Source organism: Natator depressus, chromosome 9 (assembly GCF_965152275.1).
Source record: "Natator depressus isolate rNatDep1 chromosome 9, rNatDep2.hap1, whole genome shotgun sequence".
Classification (NCBI taxonomy): Eukaryota; Metazoa; Chordata; order Testudines; family Cheloniidae; genus Natator; species Natator depressus.
In genome coordinates this window covers 75,627,697-75,650,610 of record NC_134242.1, presented here as the reverse complement: position 1 = coordinate 75,650,610, position 22,914 = coordinate 75,627,697, and the positions used below count along the sequence as shown (strand labels likewise).

Here is a 22,914-nt window from a genome sequence, read left to right as displayed (position 1 = left end):
CAGATAGCAAAAGTATTACTATTTGTTGTTGTACCCACACCAGAAAGTTCATTTTCATAGATGTTCCATGTTTTAACAATTTCCATGGCTGGAGAAATCTTTTAGATAACAATATCAGTGTACAACTATTTAAGACTATCAATGGGAAGAAAGGAAAGAATTAGTAACATAAATAGATTTGAACACACACTTTTGTTCTTTTTTTTAATCCACTCTACTTAATATTTAGAATCTCTGGGTGGTAAAACAAACAAAAAACCACAACCTTTATAGCTTAAGTCTTTGTAAATATTAAATGCTACCTGATTCCTGTTCAGTCCTTCAGTAATCCTAATTAGAGCAACACATTTACAGTACAGATTAAGCAAGTAGCTGACTTCGCTTAAACCTCCACAAGGCAGAGCCAAATAAACCAACCCCTTTTATAGAGCTATCAGTGTTGAAGATATTTGCTGTAGGGCATTAAATAGCAGTAGATATGTATAATCATTGTGTTACTTTATTTATAACAGTCAGCTTAACATCTGGTTTAACAAATGTCTTTCACCTGACAAAGTAATAACTACCTAGTCCAAGGACAGTATACCAAGGCATAGCTACCAAAGAGTTCTTAGCATACAAAAATCTCTTTTGTGGGTGTTTCAAGATGGCCCTCTCCCTATACAACCACCTATTCATTTTATGGGAGAAGTTAACTATTCTCCATAACAGAAGTATCCCTTCCCAGATGTTTGCTTTTTATTTATCTTCCAGTTTTCCTGCAACCTACCACTCTCTTCCTCCATGAGCCAACTTGTGTTCTCTCTCCAGTTCCATCTACTGCTTTGGAAGGTAATGAAACAAATTATACTGATTGCTCATTTGAATCTTCCCAGAGTAGCAGCCCTTTACAAAGATCAAAATGGCATGTCACAAAGTATGACATGTGGCTTTGATGTGTAGCCATTCTACAAGTATCAAAAAGAAAAGGAGTACTTGTGACACCTTAGAGACTAACCAATTTATTTGAGCATGAGCTTTTGTGAGCTACAGCTCACTTCATCGGATGTTGTAGCTCACGAAAGCTTATGCTCAAATAAATTGGTTAGTCTCTAAGGTGCCACAAGTACTCCTTTTCTGTTTGCGAATACAGACTAACACAACTGTTACTCTGAAACCTACAAGTATCAAGAAATACTACTCACTCAGCAAAAACACAAACATGTATCAAGAACTTAAAATGAAACAAAAAGACTACCATAATTTGACTATCACAATAGCAACTTTGTTTGCTGGCATTTCACTTTAACAAACAGCATGTAGTAGCGGTGATACGTTACGGAAAGATGCAAGTTCATTGCATGCAAGAAAAAAAGTGTGTGTCTGGAGCTGGGGAGAGGAGGGAAATCGTACAATTGTACTAGCCAAGAGAATAAAATGCATCACTGAATGCTGTTTGCAGCCAACACTATATATCAAATAGAAGTGCTTGAAAACATATCAAAGGGTACAGTGTTTACAAGTGGTGATACATAAGGGCATATAGGTCTATGGCTTTTTGGTGGATGTTAATTTGTATAGCATTTTACAAGTGTCTTTTTCTCCCATCATTATCCATTTCTGTGCTTATAATTATTAGAACAGTTAATTAGATTCAGACCCCACAGCAAACATTAGATGACAGATTCAAGACATACTCCTTTCAACTTTCCAGGAAGAGTTAAGAAATTACACATGTATATCTATACATCAGAAAGCTCTTTTGCATTTCACAAAAACGTTTTATGCTGCAGTCACTTATTTTCCACCCATTAAAAAAAAAAATTACTCTAGCTCACTGGTTCCCAAACTGTGGCCCATGCAGCTTATCCTCATCTCAAACTAAAATTAAAAGAGAGAAAAATCTCTAAATACTTTTCCAATACTATAGATTTTTCATGAAACAATTATTGTAATTTCTTCAGGGATCTTATGGAGTTATAAATAAGAGAGAAAGCAATCCATGAGAATCTTTAGCTTTTCATTGTTTGGACTGTTTTAATAAAGAAACCCTGCTGTAGGTAGAAAAACTGGACATAAAACAGAATTCAGTTTACGCAGATTCATCTTTATATTTAAACCTGATCGGAACCTTCAATCTCAAAGCTATTTAGAAACATACTAGGGTTTTTTTTAATCTGAAATGTCATCTAGTTAGTTATTTGATCAATATATTATTACTGATTAGGACTAAATATTTCCTTGTTGTGTGTCAGCACATATTCTGCTTTAGGCAGGTAAATAGATTTTGCTGTATATTAACTTGTTTTTTGTATCCAAATGCCACCTACGCAAGTCTCCAGTAAGATAACACCAGGTAGCAAAGAAAGTGTGTGAACCTATTGCCAACGTAAACAAGGTACGTCCACACTACTCCTAATTAAACCGTTGATATCTATTCTGTCAGTCACAATGCTGATTGAAAAAAGTCTATTAAAACAGTTTCTAAACTTATTAACTATTGAATCAATGTTTACATAGAAACATTTAATGCCCTTTTCTTTCATCTTCTCCATTTATCAGCGTTTAGTTTTTTTCTGTATACTCACTGGATCATAACTCATTCAAGTTTCTTCCAAATAAGAAATATTCAAGTCCCAAATTTAAAAATTTTGACACTCATTTACATTCTTTCACTTTAAAGTGCTACTAAACAACTTGAAAAAGAAAACTGTCAGCTCCATATGATCAGGAAGACTAAGATTCACAGAACAGAACAGGGCATAAGACCAGGAGGGTTCTATTTCTGATTACCATTAATTCACCGTTGACTTGGTCTTGTGCCTATTGATTTTAACAGTGCAAGCTCAACTGGGCAACTCACAACTATAACGTACTTCAGGTTTTCCTTACGTAAAATTAAGATGAAAGTAGCCCTCTTTTCTCTGAAGACTTCCCGACATCAAAAAAGGACATGAAACGTTGCACACATTTAGTAGAACAGGTGAAAGGCATCACAGAGCACCCAGTGATCAACTCCATTAAGACCAGCAAATAAATTCCAAGGCCAGCCAAATTGTGTATGATGCTCATTACCCAGGCACTCTTAAGTTTACTCTTAGGGGAATTTTGCACGACTGCACAAGCGCAGAATGAATGTCCCCCTCAGATTTTACTCTTTCCCTGCAGAATAATTGATTTAAACACCCATTCTGGGCAGCAGTCCTGAGCAGGCACGTCAAGAGCAGCCGAGGGAGACATAAATCACCTCCTCGGGGGGCGGGGCTGGACATGTGTGCGAAACATTGTCCCTCTTGCTCGCTATTGAGTTGCACTTGGAGCTGTGGAATGGCAGGGCATGTCCCACCTGGTGGTTCCTACCCTGCACCAGGCTCCAGCTGCTAGTCCTGGCTGGCTGGAGGGGGGGGGGGGCTTCCTCTTCCCCGGGGTGGATCAAACCCACCCCCTGGAACCTCCCTTGGCGGCAGAAAGCACCAAATACACACACATCCCACTCTGCCACGCTCACTACCCAGCCACAGGAGGAGGGAATCACTGTGTGGGGAGCTGTTCCTGCATCTGCCCAATCTCCATACATCCAGACCTTCCCCTCCCCATCAACTCCCACTCCCCTACATCTGAACCTTTACCCTTGCAGTCAAACCCCCCACCTCACCAAGCCCCAACCAGCTGCACCCAGACTGTACTGTGATGGGCTGGAGCTCAGGCTCTAGGGCCCTGCAGAGTGGGAAGGTCCCAAAGCTCCGTCTCTAGTCCGAGTCCAGATGTCTGCACAGCAATGAAACAACCCCGCATCTTGAGCCCCGAGTCAGCTAGCACAGGCCAGACACATTATTTTATTTCCTGTGTAGACACACCCTTAAAGTTTTTTGTGCTTGATATAATGGAAATATGAATATTGCCATGTGCTCTGTGGAGCCATACAGATGTACTAATATGCCTAGTAAGGAATCTATTTGTCAAACCACATTTCATGACTCTTTTTTGTTATCTGTATTTGTTACATGTACACTTGCTGACAGGTATTTTGAAATAAATTATCAAAATAACTGAAAATGGCATGATTATATCGTGTTATTTTGACATAAAATATGCAGAATTTTAAAATACTGTGTACAGAATTTTTAATTTTTTGGCACAGACTTCCCTCGGGAGTATAAGTCATATTTGGTGTTACAGAATGACACACTACAACCTTGTGTATTATATATATATATATATATATACACACACACACACACATATATATACACACACACACACACACACACACACCCCATATATGTAATAGCATAGTGTCCATGTTAAGAGCTCAATTATGAAGCTAATAGAGTTTCAGTATTATGTAAGTATTAAAAAATAACTTCCAAGTAATTAAGATGTTCTAGTGCATAATGTATTCTTTGGAAATTAAGGCTCCAGTCATTAAAGATGCTGTCCGATTATTAAAAACTGGAAAAGATTAAAAATCAATTGATAAAGTTAAGCAAATTTCTTCAAATTTGAATTACCTTGAAAATATTTTACCTGATAGGGAATGTAAAGAAAAATCAACCATTTCTCTACTCGTGTGGCCTCAAAAATGTATTCTTTGTGCTAGCTCAATAGCTACAAACTAAAATATAACTACAAAAATTGCTCTACTAAAAGCTTTCCAGTAGAAGGTACTACATTCATTGAAGCTTTTAAAAGCAGACATGTTACATTCAAGATAGGGGAAGAGTATTTAACAAATGTCAATGGATACAGTTGTTAAGAGAAACAGAACAAAAATTAAGTACTATACCAAAGTTGACAGTGCCCTTTCAGAAGTATCTAATAAAGTCTAACCAAGTCATTTTAAATTTAAAACTATCTAACTCAGGTTAGTCTACAAAACAAGAAACTGCTTCTTACTTGGAATAAAATAAAGTGATGGATCTGGCACCAAGTTCCAACCTCCAAAGAGTGTGTATGTTAAAAGATGAAAACTTCCTTGCCTTTATGTATATGATGAGGGCCGAAGCACTTCAAGGTCTTTGCAAATGCTGGATTACTAATATGATCTTCTAAAGAAAGTCAATTTTAGTCAGATATACTGATTAAGATCCAGATCTAAATATTGAAAAAAATGAATTCTCAGAAAACTGAGGCAGTTTCCATATCAATCAAGAGAGAGACAGAACAATAGTAGATTTACATTAAGACTGGAAATAGACTAAGGGCTCTGAGCCAGTGGTCTGTCTATGCTGGTCGATACACAGAAAGGATTGTGTTAGCACCACTGAAAGAATAAATTATCGCTGCTTTTACAATAAGCTCTTCAAGAATGTAATAAAGAGTTCAGTGTGTGCTCCTCACTCAGGAATCCAAAACTTTTCAGTTAAGATCTGGCTTGCAGTAAAGATAACAGCTGAAAACTAACCATCTTGACCTGGGGAAACAATCAGAATTTGCCTTATATTGCACACTAGAAAGCAGATGAAAGGAAAAATCTGAAGTTATTTTGCTGGTATTAACAGGACTTGGAATTTTGCATCAATTACATTTTCTAGTAGCAATAATTTGATTCAGAGACCTGGTATTCGTATTCATAATCATTTGAAATTTCACGATAAGTTGACTTGTAATTAAAATAAAGATTCCCTTCTGAAGTCTAAGACTACATCACAACCTTATTAATATGAGGACACACACCTCCTTTCAGAGGCATATTTTTAAGTCTCCCTTAATTATGTGGAATTAAGTATTTATGGCACAGAAAAGTATCCCCAGAACTTTTCATTCCAAATGTATTTTTTGTAGCTGACTAAGTTTTCAAAGTTCCTGAATCACAGGGTCACTAAATAATGGTTGTGTTAGAGTTAGAGTTCCAGTTTTCTGAACTTAAAACAAATGCATATTTTTGTTTAGATACAATACTTTATCCAGAAGAATTCCAAAATATTTTTCAAGCAATGTGTATACAGACAACCATATACTATAGGAACACACAGTACAACTGAAATGCAGTGACTGTACAAAATTGGTGGGAGTTTGCCAGTTGGGGGGGCGGGGGGGAGAGAGCATTGCCAAGGCCAACAGGACAAACTATCTTATGAAAAGTGCACTGGAATTTTTACTGTCTGCACAGTGCAGACAGGATTTGGGTTTTAAAGGTCTCATCAAAACTTTTCCAAAAAATAAATAAAAAAGAGTGGTATTAATATTGACAGACCCACACACAGTCAACAGAATACAAAATGTTACCCCCTCCAAAAAGACAACAAAAAACCCAAACCACTTTAAAATGTCCTACCAAAATATTCTGCTTGACTTTGTTGCAAAGTTGGTTTCAACTTAACCTCAAGAAGGACATAGTGCGTGATCAAGGACTGTGGCAGGAAACACATTTGTGTAGACAGTCAATTCTTTGAAAGTATTGAAAATTTCTTTGAAAATATTGTTAGGTATAATGCTTTAGCACAATTAATTGCTGAGCATGACAAGAAATAAGCTATTTTAATATTACTTTAAAGATGAAAACTACTTTGAAATACGCGTAATATCTACAGATATACTAAAAGTTATAATTATTCAGATTCATTGCCAAGGTGCAGCCTAACTGCAGCCCAGGCCAAGATTTTGGAAAAGAAAATCTTGTTGCAACAATCCTGAACCTACGAGTGATCTACTTGTAATAGCTTGTTCCAAGAAACTTTAAGATGGTCTATACAAGGGATCTTTTCACAGAATCTTGTAATTAAAAGTTACAGGTTAAAATACAAGGGAAAATGTTCACTACACTTTCCCCTACCCTATTGGAAGGACGAAACTGGTGGGAGACCTTTCAACTCTGCATTATGAAATAGACTAATTTAACCCAATTTAATGAGAAGAGATCACAATGCAATGATCCCACAGACTGCAAGACTTGGGATACAGTGAGGCAAAGTCTTGGAAGGGAAGAGAGCATACCAGCTAGCTATTTTTCCAACAGGCACAAAAATTCATACATTATAATTTTAGGTCTCAAGAAATACAACCATTTTTCCTGTTATTCATATTTATCCCTTTTCCAACATGCCCTTTCTGCCTTTTACTTGAGGCGTTTGGAAGGCAGGGATAGGGAATTTTTTTTTTCTGATAAAGACACTGGACAGCATATAAACTACTACTATTTTGTCAATTTTAGTACATAAATCCAAAGATATTTTATTGGTTTAAAATACAGAAAGGATGGTCCAATGATTAGGGCACTACTCTGGAACTCAGGAAACCTAGATTCAATTCCATGCTCCACCACAGACATAATGCATGATCTTGGGCCAATATCTGTGTGCCTCATGCCCCCCATATCTGTAAAATAGGGATAAAGGCACTTCCCTACCTCACAGAGTGTTGCATGGACAAATACATTAAAAGACTGTGAGGCACTCTGATATTGCAGACTTATATAAATACCTAAGATATACACGACCTTGTAGTTCTACTGCAAATTTCATTATTTTCTGTGTCAATGTTAATACTTAGGCTTTGGGCAAAGCTTGCAATGATTTCTGATATAAGCAAAATCTAAATGCCATAGAAAGAAAAGGATTTTAAAACACAAAGAAACTGGCTGGAAATTGAAAAATTCTAGTTCTTTTAAAAAATACAACATACACTGACTTCACATAATGTTTCCATCATTCAGAGATAGGAGTCTCAACTGCAAGCTTAAAAACAAAAGATGAACCTATCTTTAGTTTTAAAATCATCCAGGAATAAGAAGTCAGCTACCAGAGAAAGAATAGTTATAAACAGGAAATAAATTCTGAGTTTGAGCTAAATACACCTGCCAGCTATGTATCACCCAGGATTAGTTGAAAAGATTATAGCTATACTCACTTCATAAAGTGCCTGCTGCAAAAGGTTAGGAAGGAAAGTTTGCATACTGTGGGACAGGGGTCCCTGGAGGCCCCCAATCCCAAGTACCAGCACTACACACTAAAGTAACAGCAATGGCCTTTTGTTAAACGCCAATAATAGGATCACATTGGAAAGTAGCCACAGTAGGATACCCACCTTCACGGCTGCCCCTAGCTGGAGGGGTACAGGGCAGGGGTAAAACACGGTCGCTACTAGCCATAGATCAGATGGCAGGACCGACCTGCCCACCTCCCACCCAGAGGAGAGAGGTTGAGGGAGGTGTTCAGGCTCTATTTGCTGATCACTCCAGTCAAAGGGAACAAGTAGAAGGCGACGTGGCATTTGCAGGCAGCAACGCCGGCTGCCGGGGAGGGGGGGATGGGGAAGAGATGAGGAAAGAGAGGGACTCCAGACCCTGACCCCCTCCCCGCACATAAATAAACGGAAAGTAGCAGGGGAGAAATATGGGGGACTCGCTGGAGATAGCTCAAAGGGGAGGCAACAGGAAGGCTGGCTATGTTCCAGCTGGCTCCGTATGGGACACATTGGGGAGGAGATGGGGGCGGGCTCGTGGGAGTAAACCCCCTTCTCAAAAGGGGGGACCGCACTATAGCCTCAGTCCAGCACCCCATCTGCCTGCCCCACGGAAAAGGGGGAGGAGACAGATATCCGCAACAGGAGAGAAATGTCAGTAACCGCTCCCCCGTGTGCGCTCCCTATCAGCCTGCCCCCCACCTCCCACGGTCCACACCCTACCCCCCTCTCCCGGTGCCCTCTGCTCCCTTCTGTCCCCCACGGTGCCCTCCCCGCCCCCCATCCCTCTTCTGCCCTCCCCGCACCCTTCTGCCCCCATTCCCCCACGGAGCGCCCCCTGCCCCCACCTCCCGCGTTGCGCCCCCTGCACCCCACGAGCTTCCCAGTAAGCACCCCACCCCCCTCGCACACCCCCTCGCCAGCAGGCCCCATGGCGCCCTCCCCCCGGGCTCCTGGCACCGCACGCACCGCACCGCCCCGGCCGGGGAGCGCCCGCTCTGCCCCAGCCGCTCGGGTTCCGCACTGCCCGGCAGGGAGTCCCTCCGGCGGGCGGACTGGGGATAACGCCACTCACCGAGCGGGGCGCGACGCGAGCGTAACCGCTGCCCAACCTCAGCGCTGCCAAGCGCCCCAGACGCTGCCAGACGGCTCCGCCATGATGGAATGCGGGCACTGCGCATGCGCAGCGGGTACAGGCGGCTCCAGGCGTGATAACAAGAAGGACGGCGGCCGGGCGCGACAACCAATATAATGACACCAGCATTCCGGTTTTAGCCGCTCAATCCGACAAAACGGACTCGGGAGGAGGACATTCCAAATGAGAACAACTTCTGGTACCCTTTCTGGGACCCCTTAGTTCAAATAAGATTATAATTAAAATAACCCTGAGATTATAATGGGAAGCTAGATGAAAGTATAATCAGAGACTGTGATTATACATAATTATAAAATCAGAGGCATATTATTACAAAACTAAAAGCAACACTAAAAAAAGATTACTGAAGGATAGACGAAGATGTAGGTCTATAATAAGACCCAGTTGACATATTTGTGGCACCTTAGAGACTAACCAGTTTATTTGAGCACGATATGCTATGCATCCGATGAAGTGAGCTGTAGCTCACGAAAGCTCATGCTCAAATAAACTGGTTAGTCTCTAAGGTGCCACAAGTACTCCTTTTCTTTTTTCTTTTTACGAATACAGACTAACACGGCTGTTACTCTGAAAGTTGACATATTGTTGTTCATTATTTGTATAGCTACCACAGTGCAGTAGGCATAGGGCTGCCAACTTTCTACTCACACAAAGCCGAACACCCTTGCCCCGTCCCTTGTCCCACCCCTCCTCTGAGGCCCTGCCCCTACTCACTATATGCCCCCTCCCTCTGTCTCTCACTCTCCCCACTATTGCTCACTCATTCATTTTCCCCTGGATGGCTCAAGGAGTGGGGGTGTAGGAGTGGGTGAGGGCTCTGGGTGGGGCCAGGGATGAGTGGTTTTGGGTGCAGGAGGGGACTCCAGGCTGGGGGGTGGAACTGAGGGGTTCGGAATATAGGAGGGGGCTCTGGGCTGGGGGTGCAGGGTCTGGGGTGGGGGCCAGAAAAGAGGGGTTCAGAGTGCGGGAGGGGGCTCCAGGCTGGGGCAGGGGGTTGGAGCCCAGGAAGGGGTCAGGGGTACAGACTCTGAGTGGCGCTTACCTCAAGCAGCTCTTGGAAGCAGCAGGGGGTTGGGGTGTAGGAGGAGGTATGGGCTCTGGGCTGGGGGTGCAGGGTCCAGGGTGGGGCCAGAAATGAGGGGTTCAGGGTGTGGGAGGGACTCAAGCAGCTCTGTAGGGGTTGGGGCCCAGGAAAGGGTCAGAGGTACAGGCTCTGTGTGGCGCTTACCTCAAGCAGCTCTCGGAAGCAGCAGCATGTCCCCCCTCTGGCTCCTACGTGGAGGCACTGTCAAGTGGCTCTGCACGCTGCCCCATCTGCAGGCGCTGCCCCTGCAGCTCCCATTGGCCATGGTTCCCAACCAATGGGAGCTGTGGTGGCAGCGCTTGGGGCACGGGCAGCGTGAGGAGCCCCCTGGCTGCTCCTATGCATAGGAGCCGGAGGTGAGACATGCCGTCTGCTTCCTGGGAGCTGCACCGCGCGGAGGCTAGCAGGGAGCCTGCCAGCCCTACTGTGCAGCGGCACCTATCGGATAGTCAATGGCCCGGTCAGCAGCGCTGAGCAGAGCTGCCAGGATTCATGCCTGCTTGAAAACCAGACACCTAGTCACCCTGAGTAGGCACTTTATAGACAAATGAAGGCAGGGTGCCAGCCCCGAAGAATTTACAAAGGAAGCACCAGAGACTATTCTGCAAACTGCTCTGCAAGTGTGGGCCGCTATGCCCATGTGGAGCCCAATATGTGAGTAAAATTGGCCCCCCCATGCGAGTCTTTCCATATGGAGTTGTTAGGACATAGTGGTCTAAAGCCCAATTCTGCAAATACTCAGGTGGGAGTCTGGCCTTAAACACTATGAATCCATGAGTAGTCCTGTTGAACTCTACTATACATGTGCTTAGGTAGGTGTAGTGTAGCAGCAGCAGATGAATAAGACTGCAGTTCCTAAGAAGGCAGGGGAGCTCAAGTACAGTATCTGTTTAATACAATGGGGAGAAAGTGAAGAGTATGAAAATTGGAGCTGGCCTCGACAACATGTAATTTAACCACCTATCTTTGACAACTTGTTCACCTGAGGAAAGAAAACACTTTCTTTTTGTCACTTACCTGGCAGGCCAATTTACAGTTCTCTTCATTCTTTACTACTCTTGTGAGATGTGTGGCCTTTTATTAGGACTAGTTAACACTGTAAGAAAAAAAGAGCTAGGACTCTACGATATTGCATTTCATACTTTGCTGGGAGGTACTTTCACTGAGGGCTAGTCTACACTAGAATTGCTACAGTGGCGCAGCTGCACTGCTGCAGCTGCCCTACTGCAGACACTCTATGCCGACCGGAGAGAGCTCTCCCGTCGGCATAATAAATCCACTTCTGTGGGGGGCAGTAGCTATGTCAGCAGGAGACATTCTCCTTCTGACATAGTTCTGTCCACATTGGCACTTAGGTTGATGTAACTTATGATGCTCTGGGCGGGTGGGGATGGGGGTGGCTTTTTCACACCTCTGATACTTTATACCAACATAAGTGCTAGTGTGTACAAGCCCTGAGAGACATAATTCCAGAAGGTAGAGGTGGTTAGATAGTCAAATTCCCAACTCGCCTGATGTTCTGCCAGATAGCACTCCCTAAATTCAGATGGATGTAAAATATATACATAATCTGGCACTTATTATAGACTCTAACCACTGACCGACAGAGAACATATCAGTTCTTTTCTGCCTGTCACAGCTGATCAAGATGATGAACAGGGATGGGATTCAGTATATTTTATCTTCTCCACCACTTACGTGGATATGTGGGTTACATTAGCACATAAAAAAGTCAAAAGAGTTTAACATTGTAAAGCTCTCTAACAGGAATAAGTAGTCGTAATATTATTACCTAAAAGGGCTCATTAGTATTACATTCATTTTACAATTGGGTAAACTGAGGCAAAGGGAAGTGCTATGACTTGTCCAAGTCACACAGTAAGATAGTGAGGAAGTTATTCATAGAACCCAGGTATTCTGACTTCGAGACCCATGTTCTAATCATACTCACACCCATCCTCATTCAGTTGGAGCTCTGATGAAGACCACCAGCGATTTGTCCCCAGTCTTGTCATGTCAGGAAAAGCTAAACAGCAAGTTCTCTTCTGAAAGAGTCATTGTTGGAAGGAAATTATTCAGCATCTCATTTACTTCACAAACATTGCAGCAATGATTTTTGCTCTCTCCTACTTACTTCCACTTGACAACTCACACTTCCAAATCATAGACACATTCAAGGTACATTCTGTGCAGCAGTGATTAGAGGCTTATATAAAAAATAAAAATATGTAGGTGAAGTTCTAGCTGCTATTCCATTGTACATGAGACAAGGTTCTATGCAAATCTGCACACATATCCGGATTTTTTCCCCTGTAACTTGAGTATCCATAGATAGTTGTGAAGTCTATTATGTATAAGCAGCACTTGACAAGTGAATTAATGTGTTTTCCACTATATTAAGCTTAGATCAACGATTGCTGTTTTAATGAATGAGGAAAATTGTTCTTGTGCGTTAGGAACCCCTGTACAGAGGGACTCTCACTACTGTCTGAAATGATTAGCTTGATATACTAAGCTATCAACACTAAAATAAGCTACCCTAGCTAGATGCCTTTCAAACAGCCAGTCAGGGTGAAGGAAGATCAGGGTTGGTCTTATTGATTGCTGAATCAGTAAGTAACTAATTAATTATTTCAACATGCGGAGTCCACCAGAAAAAACAGCATTATAAGTAATTCTAGTCATATTGGTCCTTTGAATAATAATTAATAACTTTCCACTAAAAATTGCATTAAAAACGGTTAATGTTGTGACAGAAAGCGATGAAAGAATGGATATAATCTCCTGTAAATTTATGAGTGATGGGGCACATTTGGAAAGTTGTTAAAGTGTTACCCTTTTCTCTGTATGTGTTTGCATGTACATAAGTAGGTACTGAAAGACTTCAGTAGAAGTTTGGGGTGAATTTGTGACTTCCCTTTAATTTATTTATGCTATTTTTTATTCCTAAACACAATTGAGAAACTGCAGCTGCTGCAGAATGAAGCTGCCTGCATGTTTAAAGGGTGATTCTTGCAAGGAACACATTACTCAAGGAACACTTTGTGATCTTTTTTCAGAGTAGCAGCCGTGTTAGTCTGTATCCGCAAAAAGAAAAGGAGTACTTGTGGCGATCTTTGTCGGCCTTCCTATTAATTTTGAGTTGTAATTTAAGGTGCTGGTTCCTTAGAACTTGGTTACCTACAGAACTACTTATCTCCCTGTGGGGTAGAGCTGGATGGCCTTGTCCTCAGTCTAGTGGATGTCCTGGCCTCTGATGGACGCCAAGAAACCCATGGGATTTGGTACCTGGACCCATAGCACATTCTACATGGGGACGAAATGGGGAAAATTTTGACTTTTGATAGAGCGATGCTGGAGAAATCCCATACAGCGCTCTTCTCCCACTTACACCTTGTCCATGGGTTTGACTCTCTCTCTCTCTCTCTCTCTCTCTCTAAATTAATGGCCTGATCCTGAGAGGTGCTGAGTACTGGCTGTTCCTGTTTTTGTCAGCTGGAGTAGCTGTGTTCAGCACCTCTCACTATCATACCATTTAAAAGGTACTTACATTTATATCTATATTAAAATAGATTAAAATATCAATTAAAAGGATTTGGAGGGAAAGTAACTACTATTGAATGTTGAATCATATCTTATGTAGAACTTATTTATTTCACTGGCAATTCTAATATCCAGAAGAGAAGCCATAAATCTATACCAAATTTAAGCCCTTCATATACTTCAGAAAGATAGTGAGAGAGTCCAGCACAGCATCCAGTGAAAACAGCCTTGCTTTCATGATGTGTTTGTTGACTAGGAACAAAAGACTGGTTAATCATATCACCTTTGAGAGAATTCCTGGAATCTTCAGCACTCAGTCTCAGGAATCTTATTCCTTCACAGGCTCTAACTCAGCTACAGTGAAGCATATCTGCTACCCTAAGGATTTTATTTTCTTAAGTGAAAGATATCCCCTTAATTTTTAGGAGACTCTCTGAAAAAGGTACATCAAGATATTTTAAAATTTGAGATTGTTAATGAGAAAAATGTATTGTATAAAATAAATTTTGCAATTTCAAGCACGAACCTACAGTACTTTATTTTGAATGCACAGTAAGTATTTCCCCAAGATCCAACTTTTTAGTTATTACCTGCTTGACATGAAAAGGGATGGCTAGTGGTGTTGTGTCTTATTCCTCATCATGAGCATAAAAGTTATGATATGCAGAGTACAAAAGTTCTCTAGAGGTGAATACTTGACATTCTTTGCACTGAAAGCTGCATGGTCTCGGAGCTCTGCCATGATTAGGAAAAGGAATTGGATCCTCTTGTAGATAATAAGCCTATCCTTTAGCAGGGGGGGTGTAAATTCCTTTTTCCTTTTTGTTGTTGTTGGGTTAAATTATTTTTTGTCTTAATTTACCTCCTTAAATGCATTTTATGTGGGTTATAGCATAGCAAGGTGTTCTCTGGTAATTCATACTCTAGCAAACAACATCACTCACAGAAAAGCTTACAAAATCACTGCCATTTGCTTGTGAGCCTTATGATAAAGGCCAAAAAACCTGCCAACATTCCACAAGCTCCAGACTTCCTCTAGAATTCAAATTGCTTCAAGTATGAGAGCTAACAGAGCTATTCCTAAGCTGCAGAAATCAAATGATTGCATATTTGCTGCCTAGCATCTTATATGCAAACTTTTATGGGGTAATGGCAAGGGAGAAAAAGACAAGTTTTCAGCAGAGTTTGGAAATGATACCGAGAGTCAGTGAGGCTGAGTCATACAGGAAGTCTGTTCCAGATGGCAAGAGCTGCACAGAAGCAAGGTTTGGCACCAATAGTGGCATGTCTGCATTGAGGGACAGAGAGGAGGCCGGAGCTAGATATAAGGTAGATTGGACAAGAATCATAAGATAGGATGGAAAAGTATATGGCAGGTTTTGAAAACAAGGAAGGAGAACTGGATTTTGAAATTAATGGGGAGCCAGTGGAATTGTGTGAGTATAGGACCGATGATCAGGTTTCTTTGAACATGAAAAGGCAGGAAACACCAGTCTATGCCTGCTGGAATCTGAAGAGCTGGAATTTAACGAAATTTTAGCCTAAGACACTGCTTTTTAGTCAAGGTGAGAGGAGATGAAGATATGCATAAGAATCTGAGGGTTACTGACTTGCTGTACTTGAGCATCAAAGACATAGATTACAGGAACAGGAGTGACACCCATCTCTTTTATCTGGATTGAGCACCACCACTCCAATTTAAAAACCAATAGTTCTCTCACTTCTCCATCCACAAGCCACGCAACCCTTCCTGGTGCCAGTACTTGGCTCTTATGTCCTTCATAGTTTTGCTGATACTGTACCCCGATGCCTAGTGTAATTGGAATTCTTCCATGGCATGTTTCTAAAGCTTCCAAGGCACCATGGGAGTATTCAGATGCACAGAGCATTTTCTGGTACTTCAGAATGAAGGCAGAACCACAGGGGGCACTAAAACGGGTATATTGGATCCAGAAGTGGATCTGTGGATGGGAAGATAAGTTGAAAGGAGCAGAATTAAGATCAGAACAATGATGGGGGAGGAGAGACATAACTCAGAAAAGATAAAGGAGAAAAAGAAGAAAACAATAAACAGTGGGAATGGGGAAACACAGCTTGGGAGGAAAAGGAAGAAAAAGCAAGAGGAGGGCTGGGCCTGTAAAAGGAGGAGGATGGGGGTGGGTGGGAAGTGTGGATGTTATTTACAGATAGTCAAAAATGGAAAAAAGGTTTTGGAGAAAAAAAAGTGTCCCCTTTCTTCATCAGCAAATTTTGAAATTTGAAAATATCTTACAAGCTGTAGTATTAATATTTAATGAAAGATTAAAGGTGTGTTAAAAAAACCCAATCAGAACAGAAAGAAGAGCAGGGGAAAAAAGGAGTGAAAATAAAATAAAGAAATGGACAAGAAAATGGGAAAAAAGAAAGTGGAATAAGATTTGCTTTGAGTAAATCATTAATCATGTTGCTTTCTGAATTTCTTAGCATTTTCTTGGAAGCCAGGGAACAACTCTATATTTCTGGGAAAGAGAAGGGGGAACAGAAAGGCTTAGCTAGATATTGTGCTGATGGGACTTGATTAAAAACCGCTATTTACATTCATTCTTGGGCATAACTAACTGGGTTTGGAAGGTACACATTTCCAAAAAATCACTTGTCATGCTGGCTGGTATCTTCTTTGAATTTCAAGCCTTAGGAACTGGGCACATGGCACTAACATTTTTCAACACTTGCATAGCTTCACAGTAATGCCAATATTTTAACAAGGATCGCTAACAAAATTTCCCCCTCTCTTGAGTCTGTGATAGAACTTGTGTATCAGGGCTGTGTGTAGTGCACACCTACACAAAAATACTCGTTCATAAACCATCCATAAGAAAGGCAGGAGGCAACAGCCCTGGCAAATGCGCTTATATTAATCCACACTGTGGATGCTTGGATTCTTAAAATAAACTGAGTGTATACCTTGGGTCAGATCATCAGCAGGTATCAATCAGCATTGTTCCATTGAGCTCAATGGAGTTAACATGTTTACACGAGCTGAGGCTCTAGCTTAGTGATACAAAAAACACTGTTCATCGTGTGTAAGTTGAAAGGAGCACGAGAGGCTAAAGACCTGGGCGAACGCTTAGGAGTTTGCTTCACAGCTAAATTATTTTTGAAACATGCCTACCATTTTGAGTGCACTCTGATCTATTCCAAAGACAAACAATTTTCTGTTCACATATTAATGGACCCCAGAGGTAAGTCATCTCCACATTATTTAACAATAACCAGGGAGAAAGAGGTGACTGCATCAGAGGCCTGGCAATCATTCCAATTCTTGTCAATGTGGGGGCAGGGACTTGGCCAGTGTGTCACTCTCCAGTAATATAATCTTTAATGAAATGGTTATACGTAAGTACAGTGATCTGTCTGAGTTCAGGAACTGATGTATAACATTTGCTACCCTTCCTGGCACTATGAGCCATGCTCTTGGTTACATCGGAGTGATGTTACATCCTGATACAGTTGGCAATTACTTTTACTGATAAGGGAAAAGAAGAAGAATCCTAAGGAGAAGTAATGTAGGCTGTTGTCATCAATATGGGTAGAAGGGTGCAAATGGGGTCAGAAGCATGGCAGTGAGTGTGGGGTGAGGAAGCAGAGGCGAAGCTGCCTGACTGCCCCTCTCTAGTAGTGCACAGAAGCCCATCTGCAGCACATTCCCCTGTAAACCAACCATTCAGAGTAGATATCTGCCTGGAAATGAATGTGTCTAGGAGCAATGCTAACTCATACTTCCTGCTGTTCCCTAGCACAGGGCGGAGTGCCAGTGGCAGTATGTTTCTTCAGGAACCCATGGTCGGAGGTGGAGTGAACTACACAGAGTAATACAGAGGTGCATCCCCTCCAAAGGGTTAGAGCTTCCTTTCACTGAAGATCCCCAGAGACCTTGAGGGCTGCAGGCACAGTTCCAGAGCTCCCAAAGCCCTCTCTTTGATGAAACATTTGCAGAAACTCCACAAGGTTCAGCTTGTATGGTTTCCTGGTCCCTCTCTCACTCTTTGGAGGGTTTTACCCACGAGTGTCCTATGTGAAGTCCTAAGACAGGACTTTATGTGACGTTCTCTTAGTTTAGCTTCCATTTTTGTATAAAGCTACTTATAGAAGGTAAACAGTACATTATTCAATAAAGCTTTCAAGGCAAAATTATAAGAATGTAAGAACTGTCATGCTGGGTTACACCAATTTAGCCCATATCCTGTCTTTGACAGTAGCCAGAACCAAAGTTTCAGAGGAAGTGTATAGTACAGGGCAGTTGGAGTGATACACCCCATCTTTCACTCCCAGTTTCTGTCAGTCAGAGGTTTAGGGCTACCCTAAGCATGGGGTTCTGACCCTGACCATGTTATCAGTTTTGTCATCACAACATCCCATGGCAATGGGTTCCACAGGTTGTATCTTGTGTGGAAAAAGTACTTCCTTTTGTTTGTATTATACCCACTGCCTATTAATTTCATTGGGTGCCCGTGGTTTTTGTGGAAGGGTATACAACACTTCTCTATTCACTTTTTCCACACCATTCCTGATTTTATAGATCGCTATCATATCCCCCTTAGTCATCCCTTTTCTAAATTGAAGCATGGGGTTCTGACCCTGACCATGAGCTGTAGCTCACGAAAGTTTATGCTCAAATAAATTTGTTAGTCTCTAAGGTGCCACAAGTACTCCTTTTCTTTTTCCAGATCATTAATGAATATGTTGAACTGCACAGGTTCCAGTACAGATCCTTGGGGGACCCTGTAGTTTACCTCTCTCCATTGTGAAAACTGATCATTTATTCCTACCCTTTGTTTCCTATCTTTTAACCAGTTACTGATCCATAAGAGGTCTTTCCCTGTTATCCCATGACTACTTAGTTTCCTTAAGAGTCTTTGGTGAGGGACCTTGTCAAAAGCTTTCTGAAAATCCAAGCACACTGCATCCACCAGATCACCCTTATTCACATGCTTGCTGACTCTCTCAAAGAATTCTAATAGACTTGTGAGGCATGGACTTGGAATTCTGTTCTTTACTATGGTTTCTACCAATTTGCCTGATATTGAAGTTAGGCTCACTGGCCTGTAATTGCCAGGATTGCCTCTGGAGTGCCTTTTATAAAGCAGTGTAACATTAACTACCTTTCAAACATCTGGTACAGAGGCTGGTTTCAGCAAAAAGTTACATACTACAGTTAGCAGTGCTGCAATTTCACATTTGAGTTCCTTCAGAACTCTTGGGTGAATACCATCTGGTCCTGGTGACTTAGTACTGTTCAGTTTATTCATCTGTTCTAAAACCTCTAGCTGCACTAAAGCTAGCCACCATGGGAATGACACATTCAGATATTTATGACTATTCTAAATGGAAAAGAACAAAGTTCAACATTTGAACATGGCATACAGCATCTGCTTTATTGTTCTTTAACTACTTTATTATATAGACTAGACTTTCAATCTATATGCTGCAAATAGTTTTAAAATATAAATACACCCCCAATGTTATTTTGGAACTTCAAGCTTAAATGAGTCCCACTGAAAAGCTGTAGTTTTTCAGTCAGGCTCTGTCCAAGAAATCCACTTGGTGAATTAAGCCTTGGCTCTTTGCAGCAGCTCCATCCTTGCCCCAAAGAAGCATGAGAAGCAAAAGCTAAATCTTGTCACTCTTTATGACAGACCTTTGAAACTACAGAAGTTGGAACTGTCAAAGCTTCTACCTCACCTATGGTATATGCCCTTTTAATAATGATGGACAACTCTGCTGAGCATGCTTAAGGCAGAGTGACTCCTCTGAAGTTTCAGACACAGATCTGCCAATCAGTCACAGAAAACGAATTAAACCACAGCAGCTTTTAAAATGAAGGAAGAAAGGTGGATTGAAGCCCTTCAACACAACTGAAAGGATCCCTATGGGATCAAGGTAGAGTGTGTTTGTTTGTTTTTGAATATTTGCAAGTGTTTGGCAAGCAGGAGCTATTAATCTGAATGACCAGCTGCAGATACTTAGCAGCCAATCTGACTTCTGACCAAAATAAATCCTTATAAATTAAAACACTACCTTTGTTTTGTTTTAATCTGGAAAGGCCTACCAGAATCCAGAGGACAGTGCTGTTGGTGAGAAAACTCGTAATAACCAGTTCTTCTGTCTTTGCAGATCCTTGAATGTGTACATACTTAAATAGAGAAATGCTACAAACTGATCAGCCTTTTGGCCAAATATAATGGCGCACTCTAGAGTAATGCTGGTTGGGAATTTTTCAATTAAATGTTTTTTTTCATTGGAAAATGCTTATTCGTTGAAACCAAAACTTTTTGCAGGAAAGGTGTGGTCTTGATGAATTTCTCAACTTAAACAAAAAAGAACAGGAGGACTTGTGGCACTTTAGAGACTAACAAATTTATTTGAGCATAAGCTTTCGCGAGCTACAGCTCACTTCATCAACTTAAACATTTAACAAGTTTTGAAGCTCTCAGAATGAAAATAATCCTGTTTCTAGTACTTTTTGTTTTGAAATGTAAGCTAATTATAGGCAGGCGGGCGGGCGGGGCGCGGGAGTAAAAACGGTCAGCACTGAAATGAACCATTTTCAAATTAATGAAATGAAAAATGTTGATTGACCCAAACCGAATTTTTTTCCAGACTATTGGTTGTGAAAACATTCGACATTTCCAATTTTTGTCCCGATTCAGGCAGCAAGAGTTTTTGAAATCTCGACATTTTTGGCAGGACAGGCAAACCACTTCCCAAGGTGTCAGCCAGCAACTGCCCCACATAAGAGTCAGTTACAGCTTAGTTCCAACACAGCCAGTGTTTATTGGTAATTTTACAACAAAGAAAAACAAAACAAGACAAATGAAAACAAACAGACTGGCTATGGCAAATCCTGTAGAAAGCATGGCTAACTTTGCACTGTACTTTTTTGTACAGAGTAAAACCATACCTCACAGACCTTTTTCCAGCTAGCTGTAGCATGCTAGTTTCAGAATCACACTCTTTTTCCTGGTGTAAATCAAGAATAACTCCATTAAAGTCAATGGAATTACTTTGATTTTACATGGGTGAAAATAAGCTCAGAATCAGGCCCAGAATGCTCGGGCCAGAGTTACCACTGGCATAAATAGGTGCAATATACTGAAATCAATATATTCTCATTTGTTTATTCCAGCAGTGAATTTAGGTCAGTGGGCCAAATTCACAAGTGGTGTGTAAATTACACATTGGTCCGTAGTTCTGAGTCTTAGGGAATCTAAGTGGGTGTAATATAGATGCAGAGGAGCTGGAACTTAGTGATATAGGAGGAAAAGCAAGTAAGAGGGAGGGTAAGAAGGTGAAAATTAAAGCAGGCACCTTGCAACTCTTACTTACACCCTCTTCTGCCTGAAGTTGCATGAACATGGATTCCCTGGCACCCACTTACTGATGTGAAACTAACATTTATATCATCCCTAATTTGATCCTCTGTATGTAGCCTCCCATCTTAAAATATAAAGCCCATCGCCAACAGTGGAGAGGGCTGCTTTTTGACAGTAACATCAAAACTTCTCTTTTGGATGCTGGTTTTTGCTATGCACAGGGACATGAAGTAATATTTTCCAAGTATTCATTTCACCCATCTCCACCAACACCCCATTTCCTTGTTCCTGATGCCTGACTTTTATTGACAAATGGCCCATTTCCAGTGAGCTCTTTCAGGTACAGATTTCTTCCCAAAGATGTGATAGTCTACAAGGCTTGCATACATGTTTGCATGTCACTGCCCTCTGGCCCATCCTTGCACTGGGAGTTGTGAGGAAGTATTATAGGGCTGGCTATGTTGGTTTTATACCATCTGGGGAAGCTCCTTATACAAGGAATTTCCAGGAAGCTGATTAAGCCACCTTCTTTCTGCTTATTCCACCAGAGTGGCATGGGGCAGGAGGAATGTAACTCAGAATTGGCATCTTTGTCCCTGGATTTAAAGCAGAATCAGGACCTTTGACCTGCTCTGGAATCAAAGCAGAGACTTGAACAAGGAAGACCACAGGCCTGATTCACCACCGCTTTGCTCCTTGCATAGAAATAAATGAATTTACAAAGTGGGAATCAAATACTACTGAACTGGACTGGTAGTGTTTTACACTTTTTATTCACTTTGTACAGCTGTAAATGACTACACAAATTGAAAGGTAGTGAAAAATCAGACCCTCTGTATCTCCAATCTGGATAATGAGAATTTTGAAAGAGCAGATTGGTTCTAATCAAAATAAAAGGAGCCCAGTGGCAGGCAAGGGTTGAAGCTGGTTTGCTGTTACAAGTACTTTATGTGAAGCTCAATTGCAGCACCCTTGTGGAGAGCTGGAGTAAAGTACGGCAGCTGATTCTGAAATGGGGGAAGGAGAAAGGAGAAATTTACTCAAATTTATAATCTCAATAGAGCTACTTGGAAAAAAAAACCCCACCATTTGAAATTTGACAAGAAAAAGGTCAATTTTTGTAATGAAAATTTTTGTGGAAAAATGGGTCCCTTTTTTTCAAACCAGCTCTAAATCTCAAATCTAGGTGAACTGCCAGTGAAATTGCATCAGTGATACATTGCTAAAAGAAAGGTGACGCTCTTCCCTTTTTTTTTTCCCGATTCTTTTATTTCCTGTTTTGTGTATTTGTGCAGTTTTTCTATGTTGTCAGGTGACTCAGGTTTCCCCTATTGTTCTGGCCACTTCCTGTTCTGAATCATCCTGCGTTTAAAATTTAGGGAGAAAAACTGCTTCCCCGGTGTCATTTCAAACCCCTCAAGCTGCCATATTAACTTAATTGCCTACCCAACAAGAGGAGAAGGGAAATTTTTTGATTTACACCCCCATCAACAACCCCATACCTCAGAAACCTAGAAAGATGGGATACGTTAGTGAAATACCATTAGCCTAAAAACTGTGTCAGATCTGACATTTTTTAATATTAGTTTTTCACTGTTGTGCTCTATTTCCTCTCTCTTTCTCTTCCTTTGCCTCTCTCTGGTTCTCTATTTTAATGCTTTTCCAGGGGAATATTCCTTTCATGTTTGGTATTTTCTTTGCTGCCCCCAACCAACTTCCCCTTCTCAGTGGTCTCTCCCATGACAACCTCAATCTGCACCATTGCCTCCATCCCTTTTTCATGCTTTCCATTGATCTAATCCTGGAGGCCAGTACTCTGTTTGGGTTCAAACTGGATTCTGCTTTCAGCCTGAAGTGTCCTAAAAGAGTCTGGATTTTCTTGACCATTGCCCTGCACC

At 41.3% G+C, this 22,914-nt stretch overlaps 1 protein-coding gene across 3 annotated transcripts in view; it reads right to left on the bottom strand.

Moving 5' to 3' along the window:
* The window catches only part of LOC141994255 (fibronectin type-III domain-containing protein 3A-like), an 86,892-nt gene extending 77,832 nt beyond the window's left edge, over positions 1 to 9,060 (bottom strand). For 2 of the 3 annotated variants that reach the window (XM_074964481.1, XM_074964482.1), the window contains exon 1: positions 8,957 to 9,060. The gene's annotated coding sequence lies outside the window, so the exon portion shown is untranslated. Of the gene's footprint in view, positions 1 to 8,850; positions 8,869 to 8,956 lie in introns of those variants that run through there. The other variant, XM_074964483.1, reaches the window with a different exon arrangement.
* Between the last annotated feature and the right edge of the window lie 13,854 nt (positions 9,061 to 22,914).